The sequence below is a fragment of the Montipora foliosa genome, chromosome 13 (assembly GCF_036669935.1).
Source record: "Montipora foliosa isolate CH-2021 chromosome 13, ASM3666993v2, whole genome shotgun sequence".
Lineage (NCBI taxonomy): Eukaryota > Metazoa > Cnidaria > Anthozoa > Scleractinia > Acroporidae > Montipora > Montipora foliosa.
The window spans coordinates 2,941,918-2,946,917 of record NC_090881.1 but is presented as its reverse complement, the minus strand read 5'-3'; positions in this window follow the sequence as shown (position 1 = coordinate 2,946,917).

Sequence of the window (5,000 nt, the reverse complement as noted above, 5' to 3'; positions counted from 1 at the left end):
AACTAATTTGATGGCACCTCCACAACTGTATAGCTTGAACCGAGTGATTGCATAAATAGATCGTTTCATCACGATCGTCGCCTGAACTAAAGCCTGCCGCGTCTGCGGGTTTTGGAAGGAGAAGAGCAGTTCCAAGGTCTAGCACTCGCCGCGATGTTCATTGTGGGCATGGTCACATTTGCGCCAAAACTATTTCTCTGTTACATCACTAAGGGCATACACGCTACAGTGAATAAGTTCAAAGGTGTCTTCGCTGATGTTTACCTACAAGAGACATACCTTCAAAAAAACGAAACAAAACAATGTTTACTGTATTAACAAAATTTACCTCAACAAAGTCACTAGAACTTCAAAGCTATATAGTATACCCTGGCAAACTAATTGAAACTGAACGCCGCTTTCTGTCGACTCGATGATTTCTCTTCCACCAGAGATGTTTGGTAAGTGCTATTCTTCATCCTATCCCCTTACAACCACACCCTCTCGCCCTTCCACCCATTAATAGAATAAAAGCGGTGTTATATTCTTACCTTGTAATCCGCCTTTAAATGGAGTTTTGCCGCTTTCAGAGCTTCACATGTCTCCTTTTTCCATTCCTGGCGGACACCAACATCAGTCACCTTGTCATAAACCATTATGAGATCATCAAATGCTTTCGTTCCCTCGGCCGCAAAGAAGTCTAGATGCTGTATGGTCCTCTGGCTGAAAGTCTTGAAACCTGTTTCTTTGCAGAAGCTGATATATTGCTCACAGGTCAGTTGCGGAATCACCGTCCTAATGAAGTTAAGAACGGCTATCGTGCTTCCTGAGGAGGCACAAAGGACTTTTTCGCCAAATGGCAGATCTTGAACGATGTGTAGGCTGGTAATGAAAGCTAGAAAATAGTCTAGCTTTTTGCGATCGATTCTTATTCTTGCGGCTTTCTCTCCTCTCAAGGGCATTTGAGTTCCACGGCCATACTGGAGCTGATGCAAATGCGGGTCAAAATAGTAATACCGGGTGAGGCAGGGAATAAATTCGGCGATAGTTTTATACAAAACGGTCCCAGTCATAATTGACAGCACCTGCCGCCTTGTTTCCCAGCTTTCCGCACCGTAATACACCTTCGCGATAGCTTAAAGAAGACTTCTCTCTGACAATGTAATCGTTGGCTCTTTCCACAGGCTATTGTCTACTGCTTTCGAGGATAAGTGTGCTTGCCATATCTCGACGTCATTTTCACGCGACACTATTCTTAGCAGCGCTGCAACAGCATGAGCAATGTGACTAATGTAACGCTACCTCGTGCGATTGTAGGCAGTACTCCAGTTAAGCCAATTGTTGTGTTGAAGGTTGCTGTAGTTTTCTAGCATTTTGCACGACACACAAGATGGCGGGTTTCAACCACTTTATTACCAAGGCATCATGGGTAAAGCCGTACCCAAATGCTGTTATATTACACTGCTTTTTGCCACAATCATGCTCTGAATCATGCTCTAAATTATTGATGACCCCCTTCCCCCATTCAATGTTGCATATTTGTACCTAAATAGCCCGGGAATCACGCTACAACATTGTTTGGGGGGGAAGGGGGCGAATTGGACTACCTAAGAAGGCTAAAAGATAGAAGAAATGTGGCATAGGGGGTAGAAATAATCAATGTGCCAACAATTTTGTCGCTGATTGTAAGTCCACAAACCTTTGAAACCCTCCCCAGGATCCACTTCTGGCTTGCGAATTTCTTACTCGAACTGTGTCGTTTTCAGAAAATTGCCTCTCCCAATGATTTTTTAAATCCTTATATTCTTCCTTGCTTTCCTGTTTGGTCTCTATCGCTTGGGCTAACGTCGGTTTTACCAAGCTTAATCGGGTACGCAGAAGATGTTTCATTAACACCTCGGCTGGACTGATGCCTGTAGTACTGTGTGGGATTGTACGAGATTTTAAAAGGAAATCAGCTAACATGTGCTTTAGAGACCAAGCCCTGTTGCCCTCTAAAACCGGCTTCAAAACCACTTCTTCTGGAAAGCCATGCTAGGCAAATACAACACGTATTTCATCCACCGTACGCTCTGTGGTAGTTGACGACATGTGTTTTACCTCCAGCCATTTTAAATGGCCATCAACCACTACTAGGAAAAGATCAGATCTCTTCTGACAAAAATCGAGGTGAATACGTTGAAAAGGGCGTGTCGGCCACTTCCACGGTATTACAGGAACAATTGGTGGAGAACTTCTTACGTTCTGGCAAACTGCGCATAATTTCACTGCTCTCTCAATTTCGTCATCCATTTTGTGCCACCATACGCATGTGCGGTAATAGCTTTCATTGCACAAATACCAGGATGCTCCCAATGCAATTCCTTTAAGATTTTCTCTCTGAACACATATGGAATGAATACCCTTGAGCCCGATAGAACGCAGTTCTGTAGCTAACAAAGGCTGGTGATCAGTTATTAACGTGAACTTTCGTCCGCACAAAAATTGGGTTAGGGTACGAGATGTATGGACTACTGGCCTCTCCCCCCCGTCATCCATAGCGTGACTTAGTACAGCTCATAGGCCACAATGTTATGCATCACAGGGCAGCCGTAACTCCCCATTTAGGTCATAGTGAACTAATAGTGAATCACTAGTGAGACTTTCCTTACAGTCCTCGAAAGCTGTATGATATTCCTTCGTTCAATCCAACGGAACATTCTTTTGCAAAAGCTTATGCAACGGTGCTAATGTTGTGGCTAGACCTGCCAGGAAAGAATGATAATATTGGACCATGCCTAGGAAAGACTATATTCACTTACCTTCCGAGGGGCTGGTGCTTTATTTATTGCATTGATGATTTTCTCTTCCATTTTTTGGGGACCAACTGCGCTTATTTTTAGACTCAAGTAAACCACTTAAGGTTTTAAGAACTCGCATTTTGACAGTCCTAAATGCAAATTGTATTGCTGCAGCCTGTCCAAAACCTTTGCGAGTACTTGAAGATTCTCTTGCCACTCACTGCCTCCCACCAATATATCATCCTGCTTACACACACACTTGGAGAATTCGGTCCATTTTGGTCTGAAATATTTTTTAGGAATGATTTTACCCCATACGGTAGTTTCTTGTAGGAATACAGACCTTTCTGAGTGTTTATAATAAGACATTCTTGAATTTCTTCGTCAACATTCAGCTGTGCGTATGCGTGGGATAGGTCAAATTTGCTAAATACCTTTGAACCAACAAGGGAAGCAGACAGATCTTGAGTGGTGGGTAAAACATATGGCTCGTCCTCCACAGTCTGATTGATAGTCGCCATGTAATCACCGGAGATTCTCACTGTGTTGTCGGACTTCGGCACTTCTACGGTTGCGCTTGCCAAAGTTTGTGTAACTATTTTTCTACTAAGTCTTGTTCCTTTAAGGCATAACGAATTCGACGGGCTTTTGCAAAAACTGGCCTTACAAACCCCTGTCATAGCTATATTTGCCTCTTGAAAGCCGTGCCATGCCTGCATAACTGTCGCTAAACAAATTATATTTTGATAGAAGAGTTTGTGGTTGACTCTCGGAACTGGCGATGTTTTCACTGGGGACAATAAAAATCTCACCCATGCCAATTTGATTTGAGTAGGCTTTCCTCTGTAATTAGCTACTACTACTACTACTGGTAGAGAATAGCGTATGTTCTTATAAACAACATCACACTGCATTTCACCTGACAGATAATGCCTTTCGAGAGTGTATATCAAAAGCACTACCTTTGATGCTGCTACAAACTTCTCTTGACACAAACTGCGTGTCATTATGGAATAGTCTGCGGCAGTATCTACCACCATTTTACAAGGTTTCCCATTTGTTACCATGTCTACCAGTAACCTCGGGAATTGGGCCTGTTTGTGTCAAGTGAGTACAGGAAATAGATTCCTAATTCATCCTCGCTACCCGATTCACATCTGTGCAAATTATGCACTGCCCCTTCCTTGGATTCATTTTTGTTTCGACAAACAGATGCTAAATGACCAATCTTCTTAATGTCTCAACTGGTTCACTTCCGAGCCCTCGCTTGTCGTAGGGTGGATCCGGAACTCTTGGATGTTTTTCTCAGCTATGTCCATAGCATTGGCAATCCTACAAGCCTTCTCGAATGTTAAATCCTTTGTGTTCAGCAATTTATTCTGTATCTTCGGGTTTCTGAGCCCGCAGACAAATCGGTCACCTAGACCTCTATCCAAGAACTCACCATAATTACAATCAATGGCCAACTTTTTCAACGCCAGCACATAATCCCCGATGGATTCTCCAGACTTTTGATTTCTCTGTGCAATTTTTTAAGTGTTTTGGATTGTTATCTTTCTCCAAGGCACATACAATCTCAATGAACAGGGTATCTTTGGGCTTCATAGGTGCCAATAGATTACTTAGAGTCGAATATACCTCCACTCCCGATCGCGATTAGCTTGAGTGGAGCCCTCTTTTGTTGTTTCCACGATGATATTGGCTTTGATGAAAATTTCCATCCTTTCCACATAGCAACAGAATGTTTCACGCTTCTTTACGAACTTTATTCATTAGTTTAAGGCAAATTTGACCTGTTGTGTCGGTGTTTGATGCCGTAAGTGCAGTTTTAATGGATTTTGATAAATAAGGTGACAATCAAATGTTCGTTATTATTTCTTACCTGATGTGAGGCAGCAAACACGTTTATCTCAGGTCCTGCTTCAGTTAGTAGAGTAGTTTCTCTGACTGTAAGTTCTAAATCCGTATTTGCAATCTTTTTAGATGCGTCCGACATCGCCTGCATATGGCTTAAAGTTAAATGGGGGGCTTTACGTTACTGAGAGATCTGAATTATTTTCAAGGATTCTACTCATGTGCATCAGTTTTAACCTGGATTAAATTGATGCAATGAAAATAAGATAAGTTGAAATTCTGCAGTATTTAACTCCTGTACGCCCAATGAACTCCTACTGGGCTTCGGCGCGGGCGCGGGTAGGGTGTGAGCAATTTTGCACTTCTCCGAAACCCTACTTGCTGCAC